Source organism: Cheilinus undulatus, linkage group 7 (genome assembly GCF_018320785.1).
Source record: "Cheilinus undulatus linkage group 7, ASM1832078v1, whole genome shotgun sequence".
Taxonomy (NCBI): domain Eukaryota; kingdom Metazoa; phylum Chordata; class Actinopteri; order Labriformes; family Labridae; genus Cheilinus; species Cheilinus undulatus.
Genome location: NC_054871.1, coordinates 34,516,192 through 34,536,892, shown reverse-complemented (window position 1 = coordinate 34,536,892; position 20,701 = coordinate 34,516,192). Strand labels below are relative to the sequence as shown.

The 20,701-nt window shown below is 38.8% G+C and overlaps 1 protein-coding gene across 1 annotated transcript in view; it reads left to right on the top strand.

Moving 5' to 3' along the window:
- The first annotated feature begins 2,992 nt into the window (after positions 1–2,992).
- The window catches only part of gatad2ab (GATA zinc finger domain containing 2Ab), a 48,967-nt gene continuing 31,258 nt past the window's right edge, over positions 2,993–20,701 (top strand). The window contains exon 1 of the mRNA XM_041791527.1: positions 2,993–3,121. The gene's annotated coding sequence lies outside the window, so the exon portion shown is untranslated. The remainder of the gene's footprint in view (positions 3,122–20,701) is intronic.

Here is a 20,701-nt window from a genome sequence, read left to right as displayed (position 1 = left end):
TGAAAACAGTGAAAATTGAAGTGTACTTTTTTCAAGTGGGTCCTGAAATGGTTGGGAACCACTGAAATAGAAAATACTGTACTGTCTACTCTTGGATGCAAAGGCAGAAATGTGCACTGGACTTATGTATGCAAATATACATCATTCAGAGCAAGGTAACATATTCAAACAAGGTGATGTTTAAAAACCATTTTGAAAAACTAAAACCACATCATATGCAAAAAGAATAAAGTGTATAAAAGTGAATTTTGAGCACATAATCAACTTTTTGTATATGTCTAAGCAGCTGCTGGGATATCTGTATGTAGATCTGCTATTTTCAGTTTTTCAGTCCTCATCTTTTGTCCGTGCAGCTAAACTACCCCGTCTTGTTGTCCTCATTGTCTTCTCTTGTCATTTAGGACCAGGACCATGAAAGGGGCTGCACCATTCAGACTTTGAAGACATTCATTTGCACTCCTCAGAAGTTCGACAAACAAGCTATCTGAGACCCTTTAAAAACAATAAATTCACTCTGCGCTTTGCTTTTTAAGTATCCTTGAGTTGACACTGCTCAGATTCAAAGCAAGATCTTGGCTTTTTGCTAACTAAGAGCCAGAAGTGAGCATTCCCAGCTTCAAGGATTTTTTCTGTATTAAAATCACCATCATGCATCAATCAGTTTATTTTTACTTGCCTATTCATGCACATTTAGAGTGTTTATAGAGGTGTCTGAAAAATAAAGAAGTGAAGGCCCTGTAGAGAGGATTGAAAAGGATGAACCTGAGAAAATTCTCCATATTGTAGCAAGGAATTCCTTGGTCTTCTGCAGCCTTCATTTTAAACCTCTTTTAGGCTGCTGTACTGCATGTGGTGAACTGATATTCAGAGGTGATTATTAACAGTGCAATCCCACCAGGTCTGTAATCAGCCAGGAACACTGGGGAACAACTGGGGGCTAACAGTTAGTTTCAGTAACCACAGGGATTCCCATACCTGTATGAAATGATAAGCTGTGAACATAAAAATGATCCCATATGGTTCCTTAGTCATATAGATGTGATAACTTGCATGAGGGACTTATGTCTCTGTTTATTACAGGATCAGACCAGCCAAATATAACCTGCTATATGTATATTGTTTTACCTTATAAAGAGAGAGTTGCACGCTACAAGGTGCCTGGGGCTACTTTGACACTACACACTAAAGTAAAAGTTGGAATTCCTTTTCATATTATTCCTGTTATTTAGGTGTTCGGTATAAATAACAAAAATGCAAAAAGCTAAATTATTTTAGCTGGTATGCTGGAATCAATTAGAGTCTAATTAACATATTATTTTGTTAGTATTTATATTCCCTGCAATTTTTAGGCATAAACAGTGAGATCAGCCCTTGCTGCTTATACTGCAACCAGCCAAAAAGAAGCAATTGAAATATTAGTGCCATATTTCTGGGGTTGCCATGTTGTCCATTACTGGGTTTGACTATGCTTAACACTATGCTGTTGGTGAGAAACATGTGCAGGAAATAGGGTTTTTGTTTAATTCTCAAGCATGGAAAATTGCACACTCCAAGAGCCTGAAGTTGAAAGTTTACAGAAAAAAAAAAGCAAATTTAATCAGGACTTGAAAAATGAGTATGTGTTTATCATGCATCACATTTACTTATGATGACTGACAGGTGGATTTCTGTAAAAATTAGTCAAATGTAAGTCATTCCTGACGATACTGATCATTTTGGAGGTTTATCTACAAGCTATATGGATTTAAAGACCAAAGATACTCTAAAAACCACACGTTTTTAAGTATTTGATTGTCTTTTGATGATCACTGCTCTATGCCAGGAGTGCACAGATGAAGAAGGAACTCTTTTACTATGCACAACATACTAACAGGGTAAATATGATGTGAATGATGTGTTTCTCATGACAACACAAACAAACAAACAAACAAACAAAACTATCGTCTTCAAAGTACAAAATAAAGGAAAATACACCCTTTTGACTCAAAATTCAGTAATCTACTGTAGATTAAAGGTCATCCATACTATGTCAGCAAGGGTTCTCAACTCTTGTGTTGCAGGGCCCTTTTCAGTGGGTCGCAAATGTGTTCCTGGAAGCAAAATTGCACCAAGAAGTCCATGAAACTCTGACAAAGCAGGTAACTGGAGAGCTTCTTGAAATGAATGACATTTGTCAGAAAGACAGTGGTCTTTGTTGAAGGGTATGAACTAATCCAGCAAAAATATTTTAAAAAATCAAGGTACTTGTCTTTAGAAAAAGTTAAAAGCCTCTGTTAAATTGTCATATTCTTAAAGTAAAGCACAATTACATTGTTGATCATGCTCTTCTTTAAAAACATGCCAATTTAATAAAAGGCTTTTACTTTCTGTAAAGACAAATGCCTTGGTTTTTTTTTTTTTTATATATATATGCTTTCCAAAAAACTATTCAAAAATGCTTGTTTTGTACTTTATGAGGTCCAATCTGTAATAATTTCTATCCATTTAGTTAAAAGATATCAGCAATTTGGGTCACAATTCGTCACTGAGGAGTTGATGGCGAGTCCTATGGCTCAACCAGTTGAGAACCACTGCTATGTTAGTGTAATTTGCAGTGTCAGCAGTCTAAGAAGAAATGTAGGGATGCTTTTCTGTAGCAAAACTGATAAAATGTTTTTATTTTTCAACAGCCATGGATTAGATGAGGAACCAGTAATGTTTTGTCTCAAGCAAGGCCATCTTCAAACATTTATCAAAATTGAAAATAAATTGTATTTGTTTATATAATAGGTAATCACAATTAAATGTGTTTGTATATTTGCATACCTTAATGTGATACATGTAGTTGGATTCCTTTTCTATAGCTATGCTGTCTTTTTTTAACTCCCTCTGTATTACTCCACTGTTGAGTTCCCAAACGCAGCATTTTCCTATCTCATCAGTTGGGAACTTAACATTTCCGAGGTGTGTATGAACGCAGCATGACGCCGCCTGTGGTGGCTCATTACATTATCTGGCAACCGGAGTGGCAGCGGACAGAAGAGAGGGGATCCCCGGGATTTTTACACCGAAGCCAGTGAAATACCAACTAAAAGCATCTGAAAATCGCGGGGGGAACTCAGTCAGGCTCCTCCTAGACTCCGTAAGTTCGTGTATTTCATTTTCATATCAACTCATTCAATATTTAATCTTCAATTAAATTATGACGACGAAGGGAAGTTTCTCTGTCGGTGTTAGCTCAGCTAACGTAAGTTAGGCTAGCTAGCATAGCTTCATCTCAGCTAACGTGCAAGGTAACAGTTTGTGTGTCGCTGTGCTCCACACATACACCTACCGAGTTCGGGCTGCCAAGAACAAACCGCCTGAAAAAGTCTAGGAATAATAAAACTAACTTCTTCGGCAAACTTGTTCTAGGATGCACTACTAGTAAGATACAATGTGAGTTACTCTTTTAAAATATGTATAGATTGGCTATAAAACACTTTAAAGAAACTGTAATTTTGTGTGTAATTAACGCCTGATTATTTGTGAATAATTTCAGCGACTGTCTGTCTGGGCTGACGAGTGTCCAGGGAGTTAGCGTTAGCAGGCTAGCGTAGCTCGCTAGCTAGCCTTTTAACACTAGCAACTAACTGAGATGAGGTCGATTTCATTGTCTGTCGTGTATCGCTATTTGGACGCATACATACATCCGAGGAACATATCATAACCTTTATGCTCATGGTTGAAGGAGCATATGCTCCAGTGTTCAGCTACTTTACTTTAGTCTCTGTGGTCGTTGATAGTCACAATTGTCTTTTAGCTCGCGTTGGTTAGCCGCTGGTTTCGTAGCCGGACAGATGGACAGGTTGTTGTTGGTAAGCCAAGTTAACGTTAGCATGAGATAGCTTGTTGTTGTTGATGGGTTAGTTGGAGATAAGTAGCTTTTATTTTGGGCGAAGTTGGGTCACTAAAGTTCATAGATATCATATCCAGTTTTCATACCGGTTAACGCTAAGCCGACTGTTGTTCTCAGCCGTGGATGGGTATGATTATTGCTCTATGAGCCATTGATCTCAGAACTTTGTCAGATTAGCTCAACCGTGAAAAGCCTTTTTATGGAGGCGTAATGGTGGACGGTGGTGCCTCCGTCTGGGTGTGTGTCTCTATCCACGACGGGTTAGTAGCGATCATCCACACAAGACTGAAGACAACTACACACATACTTTATGATTGTTTTTAATTATAAAGGTTCGTGCAACCTTGGGTCAGATTCACCACATCATGTGTGTGAAGAGATGTCGTACTTTTAAGTTTCAGGTCTCAACAACCTCCATGTCGCACATTTCCCGTTTCAGTCAGGTATTTGAAGGCATCTTGTGATGTGAATCATGTGATGCTAATTAGGCGATACATTATTTGTGAGATATATCTGAATTATTAAGACACTAAAGGGGTTTGGGGTTTGATTAATTTTTACATACTTACTACATCAATGACAAGTTGTGAATCATGGGTCATATCGTTTGAGAGGACAGTCTGTCACTTTAGTATCCCACCTGTCATTGAGGTGTTTTAAGATGAGCATCAGTTTGTGTATAACCCTTCCTCTTTTGAGCAAGTGGCCTCCTTTTAGAGCAAGCAGGCAGTTGGCACCCTTGGCTAGTGACGGGGGACACATGTCGCTTTGCATTTTATGATGGGCCTTAGATTTGCCTGAGGAGGGGTGCCTCTTATGAAAAATTCTCCTGCGAGTGATGTAACCAGACAGGCATGACTTAAGATCCACTCTTGTTCTACTGCATCAGGACTGAAACTTTTAAGTATACATCTATACGTCCCATTACTCACTACATTTACTTCTTTGCGCTTGTCATTTGCATAAAGCTGCCTCACTAGGGTTGCTGTTTCTAAGTTTGTAAAAGTTGTATCAGTCTTCTATTACAGGTCCTTTTGTAAGAAATGTCACCTTCCACTATTTCATCATCCGTGTGGAGCTACAAGCTGTGCTCTTCAGCTCTTGTATTAAGTATTGTTATAGATGCAAAGGTCACTCTTTAAATCTGATTCTAAATAAAATCCAGGAATTTAACAGTTTGAATTTTGACCAACTCCTCTGGACAGAGGTGAATGCAACATTCCCCTCATAAGTTTTTGTTTCTTACTTGTTCCAGTAAGTAGTTAATATACACCTATCAGCCATACTTTTATAACTAGCTGAACAACCCATAATAATCCAATACAAATGCTCTGCCATGTATTCTACATACTGTGTTTCTACATTTTCATTTTTTGTTGACAAAGCCATGAAGACAATCATTCTACTAAACATTTGTTGTTAAAGGTGTCACTATGGTTTGCAGTGCAGTGTATTATATTGAAAGACACTCTTACACTGTACTTTTAATAACTCTGCATTACATTGTGACTAAGCCCTTACCATTTCAGTCCATCTAAATCCAGCATGCTGTTGTAATAATAGTATCTGTGTAGCTCACTGTAAGGAGCTGTTAGACTTGGCACTTACTGTCTTGTCGAGTGTGAGCCCTGTCATTGTGTGAGGTTAACAGGAAGTGCTGTTAAAGCTATGAACTGTAGAAAATCATTCAGCTAGATAGTGCCCATGTGGAGAAGAGGTGAGGGATCTGGGTTGTGCTCTATATTCTAAGGCTTTGGTTGTGGTGTACACTGTGTGGTTTCAAATCGATTCTGACCCGGTTTTTGGGCCATTTGTCTGGTTTTGAAGTAGGGCTGAATATAGGCCTGATTGTGCTTTTTTTTAGTAGTAGTTGTACAATGAGCAGAGGAACAATTGCTTATCAAAATGTCATCAGTTGCTTTCAACTGGTCAGATTAATTTCTGGCATGGTTGAAATTTGGTTGTACATCTGCATACACTTGCACAGTGAGACCAGAACCTTTTTTCCAAATTGCTCATGCACAGACTCTTAGACAGCATTTGTAAGCACCATGGCAACAGCATGCGTCAATTGTACAGTGTAAGTGCATAAATCATGAGCATTTGATGTACATTATAAATAATTCAGTAGCATAATGTGAGACTTTTATACAATTTAGCGATGTTCCGATACCATTTTTTCCTTCCAGATACGACTCTGATACCAAGGTGTTGGGTATCGGCCAATACCGAGCACTGATCCGATACCAGTCTTAACTTTCTGAAATGACTGTTTAGACTAGCAAATTATTTTAGACCTATATTTGACTCAAAGCATGGCTCAACAAATAGAATCATAATGTACAGCATCTCTGTGACCCTTAAGTTGTTTTCCTACTGATTATTGAGTTTTGCTGCTAAATATTAAAGTAACAATAACAAACTTTATTGCACTTTTCCAAATACAATATAAATTTTACAACTCACATATTAACAATTGTTGTATACAGATATGTACTTCATGTATACAGTTGTATAAATCCTCAAGTGCATTGAATTCTATCTCTCCTTTCTGCTGTTTTGGGCAGCATCACATGATTACGGAACAGCCTGCTATTGGCTTACAGACACTCAGAGAAACAATATGGCGGTTAGCATTCGAGCTAGTGGTAATAAATGATCATAATTTGATTAAAATGGATAAAAAGAAGTTCAATATCGGGTTCACTGCTGCAGATTTAATCATTAAAGTCCCTGAAAGACACACAAGTTCCAGGTTCACTGAAAATGGTGCCGCGAAGATTCAAAGGCATCAATAGCGTCAATGGGAAAACACAACGGCCAGCTTCAAGAGGGAAAAAAACCAAGTGAGAGGCAACAATTTATGGTTCAAAAGTTGTTTAACTTTTTATAAACGATGTCACTTCTTGTATTGTATGACGAGGCAGGTCTGGAAGGATTTTTAACAATCACGCAGACAACATTCTTTGCAGCTGCAGCGGGTCTCTTGGTTGTTCTTGGCTGCCGCTGCGCTAAAAACAGAGGCCCGTTCATACAGTGGCATCGAAGACGGATTGATTTCCAGTTTATAGCGCAAATATTTAGCATGGCTAAACCAAGCAAAATATAAAGTTAAACCAAACAGCATTGGACCGCTGCATAAAATCGTGTACTCACTGATACCGATACCTGTATTTTAAGCAGTATCAGATGTATTTCTGATACTGATATCGGTACAACCCTGATAGAATTGCACAGTGTTCGCCTTGCGTACGTTGCAGTGATTTCAGCAGTAGGATTTTTCAGCTCAGACAGTGTCAAACACTTGCCATCTATCAAATAAGATGCAAAAGTAATAGACACCAAGGCAGTGGAAGGTCAGCCTTTTTCTTTAGAGGGGGGTTCATAGGAGTGTGACGAGATCTTGTGCCACGAAATCGTGTGAGACTAAAACATCATAGTTTGATTTTTAGTGTACTTTTCAAAATAGAGGTCCAGGTTTATGTAACAGCTTCTAATATCTTCAATGTTGCTGGAAATGTAGAAATGAGACCTGAGAAGTAATCAGGATGTAACAGACTATTGACATGCATAGATATTTGATGTGAAGTGCTGTCAAAGGCTTGTTTGGGTCATGACTAGACAAGACATAAACTGAATGGAAGCAGGAGTGATATTCAGGGCAAGAGGATTAGTAGCTAAATTTTCAGAATGTACCTGCAGTCTTTGCATTTAATGACTTTCGCCCGAATAGAACACAAAATTTCAATCATATTATGAAAGTTGAAAATAGTTTAAAATCTCGTCTCGTTTTCCTAAGCCCAAATCTCGTCTTGTCTTGTGAGCTTAGTGTCTTCGTCACACCCTTAGTGGTTCACCTTGTTGCTTAAGTTGCATATTTTATTGCTGGCTATACTAGGTGAAGTACTTTCAGTTCATTTCCACTGTTGCTTTGCCAGCTCTTCTCTAAGGTATATTGTGATTGGATGCTTGGCTGACCTTTAATAAGATTACTGTAGTCAAGTCAGCTCTCTTTATGCAGCCTACTATCTCAAATTTGCCTCAAGGACCGTTATGATTAATCCAGCTTGTAACTGCCTATTTTCATTTATTCTTAGTTTGATGAAGGAAAACCATCCTTAAAATTTAGAAATTATTGAAAAACACCATGAGCTCGCCTTCACATGAAGACATTGAAAGCACAAACATTCAAACGTGAGAAAGGAAGCAGCAACATGTAAAGCTTTCTTTGAGTAAGTCTGAAGTTTTAGTTAGAGATATCGGGTATTATGAAGCTGGTTAAAAACTATATCTGTTAAGTAGGATTTTCTGCTTCAAGTAGGGTTCTTGCTCACATTTAAGAAGACGTTAAACATGTCATCTAGTGTTTCTTCAACTAAAGATGAACTACCTCCAACTGTGTGCTTCAGGTTCAGTCAGATTGAAATGAGAGGTGATTATAAATGGGCCTGTATGAAATTAAATGTGGTAAGAAACAATCATTGCTGCAGCTTGGAAGAACAAAGGCACTGCAGAAAAGAACTGTTTGTCCTAAATATATTTAGTTTGTTTAATTGATTTAAAAGCTGATGCTTCTTGTTTATTTCTAAAAAAAAGAAAAAGGACAGTTCAACTCCTACAATAATTAACATAATTGAAGCAGTAGGCCTTGTATCAGGAGCTGTAATTAGACCTGATGCAGTGCTGTGAAACATGCCTGCCCTCCTGATTTTTTTTACATAAATGTCAAATTTAAATGTTTCATATCATCAAACTAATTTAAATATTGGACAAATAAAACCAGAGTAAAGCAAAATGCAGTTTTAAATGATGATTTCATTTATCAAGGGAAAAAAGCAATCCAAACCAAGCAGACCATACGTGAAAAAATAATTCCCTCCTAAACCTAGTAACTGGTTATGCCACTCTTGGCAAAAACAACTGCAAAAAAAGTTTGCAATAATTGGCAATGATTTATTCACATTGCTGTGGAGGAATTTTGACCCACTCTTTTTTTGTAGAATTGTTTAAAGTGTAAGTGAACCCCCGGCTCAGAGCTAACTCCGCCCACCTCTGTAATTCAAAAAATGCACAGAAAGTGGGCAGTTTGGTTCTGAGAGGAGGGTGGGAAAAAGGACGGGGGCTCTCCAGTTGAGGCGGGGGGGGGCAGTGATGTCCTCTTGTCAGAGAGAGACACCTTCAGAGTCCCACAGCACTGCCGCCTCATAGCGATCTTTTAAAGTGGAGGAGTTTTCCCCTCTAGAGTCCCCTGATGCAGGCTATAGTGTCGTGGTGGACCGTGGTGGTTCTGAGCACTACCTGTGCGATCCATTAGCGTCAGCAGCAGCGTTACAATAGCCGGAGCTTTCAGAGCCAAGACAGTGCAGTTGCAGGCAGGAGAGGATGGGAGTGGTCTCTGAATGGTAAAGTCAGTTAGAGGCGATAATGCTCTACCTTTTATATAGAGTTTGTGATGTAGAAACCAACCAATGGTTGGTTTCTATGTCACAACAAGACCCACCTTTTCAGAAAAGATTTTTGAAGGCAGATGTCTGTTTGAGCTAATTAAAAACCGTAAAATCCAGATTTTTATCAGTTTGGTGCAAATTTCAGCTATAAAATCAACACTGATGTGTTTTCATTGTCATTGTTCAGTCAGATACCTCAGTGTACAGTTGAAAAAAAATGTTAAAGTGTTCACTACCTCTTTAAATTCAGCCACATCGGAAGATTTTCAAGCATGAACGGCCTGTTTAAAGTCATGCCACAGCATCTCAGTCAGATTTTGGTTCAGACTTTGACTAGACCACTCAAAACTCTTCAATTTTTTAAGTCATTCAGAGGTGGACTGGCTAGTGGGTTTCGGTTCATTGTCCTGCTGCATAGCCCAAATGTGCTTGATCTTGAGGTTTGAAGTACTGGCCAGAAATTCTCTTTGAGGATTTTCTGGTAAAACATCGAATTCATGGTTCCATGTCATCTAGATCCTGAAGCAGCAAAGCAGCCCCAGACCATCACACTACCACTATGTTAGACTATTAGCATGATGTTCTGTGTTTGTAATGCTGCATTACTTTTATGCCAGATGTTATGCCAGTATGTTCAACTTTTGTCTTGTCAGTCCACGGAATATTTTCTCAAAAGTCTTGGGATCATCAACATGGTTTCTGCCAAATGTGAGATGGACTCTGATGCCATTTTTGCCCGTTTTTTTTCTTATTGTGGAATCATAAACACTGTACTTATTTGAGTCAAGTGTGGCCCACAGATCTTTAGATGTTGTTCTGACTCAACAGTTCACTCGTTGTGTAGGCAAGTCACTCCTGGGAAGGTACACTACTGTTCCAAGTTTTCCCTCTTTGTGGATAATGGCTCTCAGTGTGGTTGGCTGGAGTCTTAGAAATGGAATGGTATGGACATACAACACATAATAGAGGTAATAAAAATGATGACTAGGGATGCACAATCTCTGAATGATAACATTGTCTGATAACACAATGACACCATCAGGTGTTTGTCTCTCTTTCTTAATATCACTGAAAGGGAAGAAAAGACTATATTGATCAGGGATGTATGATATTGCAGCTTGGTATCAGTATGGCCAGATATTAGCTAAAAAAGTTGATTAATGGTGGATGAATCTGTCTGTTTTCTTCGGATTTTCTACCCTGTATACCAGCTGGGTAAACCAAATTTAAATGCGCATTTAGCTGAGTAGAGAAATAGTGGCCTGGGAACATCCTAAGATGGCAACTACCAAGGTGATCAAGCCAGGTTAAAAGAGTGCCAGCTTTGTGACACACAAAACTGTCTCTAGACGCTACACACAAGGCTTACCATCTAATCTTACTTTGTGGTACAGCCCTGGAGAACTAAATCTAGTGGAAACATCTCACTGACAGTGAGAGGAGAAAGAGGTCCTAGGGCAGCTGTGGGTCTTGTACAGAAAAACTTATACCTAGACTTTAGATAGACTGTAAAACCTATGTGCAAAGTTGCAGGAATGTGAGCTGGATTTTTCTGTTAGCCCTATATTTATATGTTACAGTGATATGACCACAGAAACAGCCATCATTACAGACCCCTCATCCTGCCCAGACTCCCCAGCCAAGAACATAGGGTGGAATATAAGGTTTGAGGAGATCAGACAGGTATGGCGGGGTGTGCCATTTGCTTGGTTAGTCATCAGAAGTGTGATCTGATATAGAAGTGTTTCAGCTTAGTTGATCTGTATGGTATTTTGATTGTTTGAGAGCAGTCTGTTCAGTCAGATCCCTGTTTATTGCATCAGATGACAGAGGACAGGAGTAGTTATATTGTCCACAGGGTCCCACCCAAAGGCCTCAGGCAAGTGTTGTAGCTGGAAGAGAGGAATCTACCAATGTTTGACTGGCTGTTTCTCGTTTACCCTGTTGGACTTCATATTGACTTAGGCACACGTGTTTAAAGTGTGACCAACCTGAAAATTACAGGAAGAAATACATCGGTGAAAAGATGAAAAAACGCAGGTGTTAAATGGAGCTGGCATCAAGTTTCAGCTGCACTCCAAGTACATAGGGCTCAGCATAACTTCAGGTACTTTCTATACCTGATCACCTGATCACTGAAAGTCAGTTTACTCACTATACTCCTCAAGTACTTCAAGTACTGTTGGTATGGCCAGAGCCCGGTGTAATACAGCCTCCTAGGTCAGATAGGACGTGCATCATTGAAGAAGACTTCTGGTCTTCCTACCGTAAATGACCATCTATTGCCCAGGTGTATCACATGGCTTGCAGAAGACTTATTCCAATTTCAAGAGTAAGTAGTCATGGAAATCACAGGATTCCTCACAGTATGATACTTAACTCATGGTAGTGATAAAGTCACAGTACGGGGATTCTGCTAAAAACTAATATATAACAAGACAATCTTGTAATATTAGATCACTGAAAAAAGAAGGGACCCTTAAAAAGGAAAACTGCACAATTAGCATAGTAAGGTGTAAGTTTCACCTCTTATCATGCTTTACCCTTGAGCATCTTTTCACCACAGTTCAGTACTATCCCACTGTCATTTTCTTTCTTTTTTTTTTTGTTTAATCTTCGTCTTTACCTCCTTCATCTTCCTCGTCGTCTTATTTCTATCCTGATGTCAACTTCCTCGTCGGGCATGAAGCAGTGATGCTATCAGTTATATAGCAGGGAATTCTGTGTAGCGCACCATATTTTTGTATAGTGACTCATGTTTAGCACCAGCACTTTGATAGCTGTACCAAAAAAGTTGGGATGATTTGAAGTTGTGGGATTGCCAATTGGTCCTGCTGCTGGTTAGAAAAAGTGTTTGTTGTTGTGATGGTGACTTGCATAACTGTAGACATAATCTTGAAAAAAATCACTCCTATTCTTAAAATTGGAGAAAAAAGTAGTGTTACTATTAAAGATGGCAGGTTATACATTAAAGGTGGTCAGTTTTCTCCTTCCTTTCATTACGACCCACCAGCACTCCCAAAGAAAGCTGTATTTATTTCATGCACATGCATAATTTACTTTTTTTAAATAAACCAGCGTATTTGTGTTGTTATGCATTTAGCTGCCCTGATCCATTTCTCTGTTCTACTTGCATTGTCCTACCGAGGGCAACTTTTCATCTTTAACACAGTCATACTGACTGACACATTACTCTGTTTCTGAGGCAGCGAAACTCTTTCAGTGCCACAATAGTTGCTGGAGATGGTGAAGACCTATACATACATTTGCAAACCATTTTTGTTTAAATTCTAAGTAAATTACCTGTTTTGATGACCTGGATTATTATTGATTTTTATTTAAAGCAGAGGAAAGTTAGACCGCCAGTATTCAATATAACATGACTTTTTATTGGATAGAGCAGTGGTTCACAAATGGTATCTCCTTGCCATGGGAATTTTGTAGAACATGAGATCTCGCGAGATCAAAACGTCCCAAGATTTCTCGTCAAGGGGAAATCCGTCTTACGAGATCAATATTGCGCAGACACTTGGAGCAGCAGCTCTCCTTACAGAAAACAATACTAACATATGTTTTTCCCCTTTTCCCTTGAAATGAATTTAAGTATCCTGACAAGTGGTCAAATCTGACATTCAATCAACTAAACAAGAATTCAGCAGATTTTTGTCAAATCAGACATAAAGCAAAATGATAACAGGCTGTCATGCTGAACAAAGGGAGATGTTTGGGGGTCTTGGTTGTGTTTTTTGCTGCATAAGTCAGAAATAAAGAGAGCTGATGTTTTACATGAAGATTACAAATATACGCTGACATAAATAATATCAGAAATGGGTCAAAAATGTTAAGTACACCGTGGTCTGTGGCTGTTTCTCATGTTGATCAGACTGAATGAAACCACATCAGACAGCAGGCAGGGATACGTCTGTAAAATTAGTGGTGGATCAGGAGACTGTCAGACTGATTTTGCCATTATTAGCGTTGCGCCTTTTGGCTCAGGCAAACTTTCTGCTGTTTCAAATGACTGCTGAGTCAGCACTCAGCCTGGTATTAGCCTTTGGCTTGGTATAAAGATATGTAAAATATATGCAATATCTGCCGATAATATATGGGTGCCAATACTTATTGTGCATCCCTAAACATTTTTTAATACAACTATAAAACAAATTGAGTTACTGTAACTTTTTTTAACGCGGGTATTTTGTATGGATGTTGATGTGGTGTGCCTTGTGATTTTGTCATGGCACAGGTGTGCCTTGGTTGAAAACCACTGTGATAGAGAGAGAGTAGTGATCGGCGCTGTCGATCAACTTGGCAGTGCTAATGGTCATACACCTACGAGAAGTTGCATGACTTACCTGGGTTAAAGTTGAGTCATTTTCTTTCTTCTTACCCTCTGTCACATCAACGGAGCCTGGTGGATTATTCTTATTCCATGATATAAATCAATCCATCCTTTACTTGATCATTAAGTCTACATTATGGTAACCACATTAACAATATTACACATGCCTATTTCAAGTGCTGAAGGCTCATAGCTTAAAGGAAGCCAGAGTAGCCAGGTAATTTTTAATTTTTTTATTTTCAATACACTGCACACAGATTTAATTAGAATGTCAAATGACCAAAAACTTAAATGAAGCCACTGTCAAATATCAAAGTGGCTTATTGCAAAATAAATGTCTAAAAATAACCACTCAGACTGGCACATGCCTTGGATTGTAATATCTTTAAGTTATTGCTTTGTTTAATTATGTGGTTTGCCGCTTGTGTTGCAAAGGAGGTTGATTTAAAGCACACAAGTTATTTTCAAAATTGCGTTGACAGTCAACAATAAGTGAGTTAACATAGATAATGAGATAGGCTGTTAGTCTTGATTTGGAGAAAACGAGCAAATCTATATTAAAGAGACACTGAGCATCGCTATAGAGCTGGAATGTTAACAATTAGTAGGCATTAGTGTATGATGACATACGTACCCATTTAAATTTTTTTAGCTGTATTAGATTGCTGTCCAACATCAGTAAACTAGTAAGTACTCTCCAAAGAGTGAGAGAGCTAGAAAGAGGGAGATGAACACCATTAGGTCCTGTCCCTTACTGGGGTGTCTAATGTTAAGCATGAAACTTCTTATGCTGTAGTTTTTACATATTCCTGCAGCAGATGCTGTTGATGTTTTTCTACACTCTAAGTTTTGCTGCTGTACACATCAACAACAATCCTCACTTACATACTGATCACTGGTTTTGATAACCGAACATTGATTGACATTTCTGAACCATTTGTGTTATTCGAGCAAATTTTCATGATACACTTCTATAAAGTATTGACATGCAGTATGTACAGGTATAAGGAAGCTATTGCAGGTAGGATGGGGGATGTGCTGATTAATAAAGAGAGGTGAGATTTTATTAAATGAACTGCCAAATTTACTGGTGTGCCAGCTTGGCCTTAATTAGTATTATCAGAGGACCTATGTGTCCTCTTAAATATGATGTTCTGTGTGAAAAGGGCTCGAGCCTTCCCTTTTAAAACATGTATCAAAAGCTGTTTGAAATAGGGCCCTATGATTTCTGGGATAATTGAATTGCGGAATTGGCCAATTAAGACTGAATCTACTAACCTTTCAAAGCGGATGGATACACTCGTCTCCGTGTTTCTCACTAGCAAATCCGTCTTACAAAGCTCCCGTCTGGACTGCTTGGGCCCGGTTAGAAAGTGACAGGACCAATCAGTGACGAGGGGCAGTACTTTCTGGCATGGCAGAGTCGTGACATATGCAAGCAGCAACAAGAGACCGCTGCAATTATGGTAGAAGACATTAGCGTGGATGCTGCTAAAGTGTTAGTTTTCCCAAACGCTGTGTACGAGTGGTTTCATGCCAGGTTAAGAATCTACTGTTGAACGTGGAAATCGCAGAAAATGAATGAATTCGACTGAAATGCGGTGTTTTTAGAAACAGGAACGTATGCCTGGGAGATATGTTCTGGGGGATCAGTGAAGCATGGCACAACTTGTGCATCACTTCCAAGCGGCAACCTCCAGTCCTAAAAAATGAAGCCAATGAGAAAGTGCAAAAAATTGCAATACGGTGAGTGTTTTTGGTATCACAGTGGTTTAGGTCATAGGAAAAACCTCACTGTGGACTGCGTACTGATTGGCACATCTCATTTGATTGACAGATAGCTCGACAGGCATAAGCTATGTTTCTGTCAACCAGAATGCTAGCTAGCTAGCTAGCTGACAGGAATGCCAGCTTAGTGGGCGGGCCGTTAGGTTGATCCAAAGTTCGGTTGAGACTGTGATTTCAATATGGAAGCCGCAGCGGATTGGCTTCAAGACCTGTTTGAGTCTGCCTATTGTAAGCAGACGGCTGACGTCACACAGGGTTTGTCCAATTCTTTCTACAGTCTATGCTCACTTCCCAAACACTCATCTGCCCCATCCTAAACGATACAAAGCATGTCAAAGCAGCTGCACGAAACACAGGCAAACATCACGTAGCTCAACGCTGTACAGTGCCACTTACTGTTGCACCTACAAGAAAACTCATCTGTGCTACGAGTTCTTTTACCTCACCGCACCAGAGAGTCACAGGGAGAGTGAGGTGTGTCTATGCATGAGGCACACAGCTGTGACTTCATGCTCAACTCAAAGCCCTACACAGCAGTGCAGCTTCTGCTGTTTTCATAGCGGATATGTGGACTTATTTTGGCTTCAAAAACATTGAAAACAGTACAAACTTAAACAGGAGTCAAGTCGTTTCTAAGATAAGCCACACCAGAGTGAAGTACTCTGACAACACGACTGACCTGACAACATAGCGATAGCTTAGCGGCTAACAGCTAATTTGAAAGAAGCCTGCTGAAGCTACTGCTGGTTTTTACTCATGCAACCATAAATACAGTCAATACTTTGTTTTAGCTGTAAGGACCTGCGCCGTGCAGTGAATGTTTGTAATGACAGCTTCCGTGACACGATCAAAACACTGGCCCGCAATGTCCTCCTCACAACACAGTCCATCAGTCCTTAAAGCCGGACATGAGGATCACCTTGTGTCCCATAGTCTCCCTCCACAAGCACTACTTATGCTATATTGATTTATTTTTTCCAATTTTCTCTTAAAAATCCTGAAAGCATTTTAATTCACTACAACAAATGGGAAAAATCCTCATCTTCAGGTTGCATGCAGGACCATATATCAGGGGACTTCATAAACTTCTCTGACTGACCCGACAGTTTCACAGAACACCGTCAGGCTTCAGGATTCAAGTCCTGTTTTGGTGCTCTCTTTCTCTATAGTTATTTCTACACTAAAATAGATTCTCACAATGCAGTGATACAGTTAACAAAGTGTGGTGCAGCAATTTTTAACTATTATAAACTATGACTTTCTCTACTACTGTATATCTGTCTCTCCATCAAATACGGCTGTCCGTCTGTATCATATGGGGCATGTTTAACACTTATATTTCCTCATTAATTAAATGACAGAACCTGCAATATTGATTAAAAGAAATGTGCATCATGTTACAGATAAAACTTCATAGAAATGCTACAGCAGATGCTGATATATTACTCTGATTTTATTTTTATTATTATTATTTTTTTTACTAATGAGAGTTCCTCTTCCGGTCTGTCATTTCCCCATGATGGGCCGTGTGTAATAAGGAGGGAGAGTGAGCTATAAGGCAGTGGAGAGGTCGGAGTATCAAACTCGAGTCATCATTTCTGTTCAGTGACAAGTCTTTCACATAGCACTTCTAGTTGCACTAACACTGGTCACGTCAGAGGTCAACAGGAAAGGAGTTGGCCTGCATTTTAAGATCAGTCAGAAATCAACCTTAATCAGAGAATGAACTTTTTAACCAAGGTCTGATCGCAAGTAAACTCTTATTGATGTATTTTGTTATTCTCCTGTTTTTGCTGCAGGGTGATGTTATAGTGGCTTAACTAACGTGTGTGCTGAAAGGGACAACAAGCATTTAATTAAAAAAGAATAATACACTAATTATGAAACTTGCTTGCATTGTGATTAATGCTGACACTGGATAGTTAGATAATTGTTAGGTAGCCTTTCCCTGATGCAGGCATGGCAAACCCTGAACAGCAAACAGGCTGAGCGGTTACTTGGATACATGCATCATCAAGGCAAGTGTCCAAGAGGGGGACAAACTGGTACGCCTTACTCCCTTCCACATGGCTGTTTGGTACAGATCATGTGTTCCTCTGTTTCATCAGTGCACTGTCATGCCTGGCATAGATAGTGGAACTTTGATTTTCACTTTCAGAGGAAATTTACAGTAGTAGATGGAAAACATGTTCGTAAAATCACAGCTGAAGAGAGGGGTGGATGGGGACAGGATAAAAAACAGGTTAAACATGCAGTGTACACTGTGTTCCACATGCTTGGAGGGGTTTCATACACTGCATTGATTGTCTTCTGCTATGCCACACAAAAAAGTGACCTGATTATCTTTGCTGAGGCTTACTGCCACTCCAACTGCCCCATATCTGTCGCACGTGTCCATTATAAGGATGGTGTATTTTGGCTTTTAGAGGGAAATGACAAATCATTCTTTTGATATCAACTTTTTTCCTCCAGAATAAAATTTAGTTTCTTGTCTGTGGAACAAAAGAGTGTCCTCAAAGAGCTTGGGCACCGGTAAATTATACCTTATAAGAAATAATTAGGGAATCAAATACTTGTATTGACCACACTCATTGAAGTAAAAATGATGGAAAGCCAAGACTTTTAGTTTTATTTAAAGTTTGATCAGCTATGTTACAAGCTTGACATTTTTTTCTTTGTTGCAGGAGAGTAATTTTTGAATGCTGACTGATTAAATGTTTGTTCTTTGGTGACTGTGAGGCATAAAATACTTTTAAAAAGTAGTCAAACCATCCTGCCACAGGTCTTTTTTCATATTTACCATATTATATAGCTCTATGTAAGAGTATAAGTTCACATAACACACAGAACAAGCAGGTTTCAACCTTACGATCCACTCACACATGATGGGGCGAAAAAAAAAAAAACATTGTCTTTTTAAAACTGATTAAAAAATCAAGCATTGAATTGTTCACGTCTCTTTACAAGTAGAATGCAGTTACAGCACAGGTACAGCACTGGGACACCTTTGTTAAATTGAACTGTTCCACAGTGGAACTGTTCTGCATCATTAAAAGCAACCATACAACAAAATGAAAAATGTTATTACATGTTCTTTGTCTGCTACATTAGAACACACTGTCCAATCAAGGGTATAGTATGTAGCTGGACTCTTGTATCTGTACACTGACACAGAATGATTAGTATGTCCATATGTAATTGGATTCATACTGATATTTTTTTTTAAGAAAGAAGGAGAAAAATTATGTATGCATTTCTTACTGGCCACAGAAGTTTAGCCGCGCTTCCATCAGGTGGTCCTGTTTGAGTATGGATTGGTATGGTTCGGTACGCTCAGCCCGAAAATAATTTGCATTTCTACAGACACCCGTACTCTCACTTGGCGGGGGGACTGTAGAGGATTTGCATGTGACATCACAGTCAGCGCAGGTCTCTGCTGTTCCAGCTGCTAAGTTGAAGAAAGTTTGTACTGGTGACAGAAATCAGTAGAGAATACGCAGTAAACAGCTTTTTTTTCAGCTGAAAACTGCCGTGTTGTAATGAAAACGTCTTGACTATGTAAATGTGGTCAAAAGAGATCCTGAGCGGATTTAAATATGTTTATAGTAATGTTTGGAGTCATAACAGTACGTTAATAAAGATGAAGGATGAAGTTGGGCCTTTACAGCATATACCACAAGCATTTAGTCAGTGATGAATAAAATCTGAACTCAACTCTATACTTCTTCAGGCAAAGTTAAGACCTTAAATTTCAGCAGATTAACAATATGATAAAACAATATCTAAGGTGACAAGGCATCTCAGGAGAAAAGATTATGTTTAAGAGCTTTGCATATAATCCTGGAATCTCTAATTTACACTGCTGGCTTTATATAGAAAAGACTACAAACATTGTTGATTTAATCAACATGAATCACAGATTAAATACAATAGCTTTTGTAGATTAACGTGGTTTCTATTTGGTTAAATACTTAAGTTATTTCTGTAAAAAAGTCAACATATCTGACACTATGGAAGTTTATAGGACAGAATATAGTTGAGAGCTGTTCTGTGTGAATTTGTCGTATTAAAAAGTAAAATGAGAGTTTATCTGGTGTTAAAATCAAACTAGATTAGATAAGAAATCCTGTGTTTGTTGTATTCGTTTTAAACCAGCTAGATCCCAAAGTTTTGCAAAAGGATGCAATGAATACAGAGCAAACTTGAAAGAAGTAAAAGTAAAAAGAAGCAGATGAATTGCTGAGGAATGGCCAATGTAAAGCCTTGTCATTACAAAACTTTCATGTTAATTCAGTTTCACATCCATCACTGATGTGTGCCTTCAGGCTCTGTGTTGTGTTCTTGAAATCAGGCCCACATAAACATCAGGAAACCGATTTGTGGCCACATAATAATGTCATCATTCCAGGAAACAGCATGGACCTCTGTTGAGTCCAAATACCTCTAATTGAAGAAGATATTGGTCAGTTTTTCTTCCTGTTTTTCCCAGCTTTTTAGAGCAGACAGCCATGTTTTGTCACTCCCCCCAGCTAGCAGTTATGTCGCACACTGAAATTGACATTGGCGCAAACTCTCTATTTTGTGTGTTGCTCCACCTTTTATGGATGGGTAGGTAAGCTTGGCACCCCTACAGAAGGGTGCCAGAAAAGTAGGATGTTACAGGTCAGTTAATTGGGACCCTCTTTTGATAATGGAAACGCAAATAAAGTTGTACTGTGCTGTACCAAACTGAACTAGACCACTTGGTAAACTAGAAAAGCACTCGGAGAGCGCAATAGTAATAGTAGTAAAGAATCCTTTAAAAAATTCCTGGATCCAGATGGTGATCCGGATCACTCCCAAAATCTAATCAGTTCTTCCTTATGTCATTTCTGACATTTCCTACAAATTTCATCAGAGTCCGTCCATAACTTTTTTAGTTATGTTGCTAACAAAGTAAATAACAAACTAATAACCCCTGCCGATCACATAACCTCCTCAGCAGAAGTAAAAATACCTATATGTGTTGCAAGTATAAACTTGGGGTGAAGGTTCATATAGAAACCAATGTTTATAAATGATAAAAATGTGCATAAGGATGAACTACTGAGGAAAAAAAATGATACATGGGTTCAGCCCACAGTAGGACCTGAGTATATATGTTCTTTAGCTTCTTTGAATTTCAAATGCACCAAAACACTCCATATGAACTTTTTTGCACTTAATTTCATGGTCTTCTTACCTATAAACATTGACAATACTTTATTC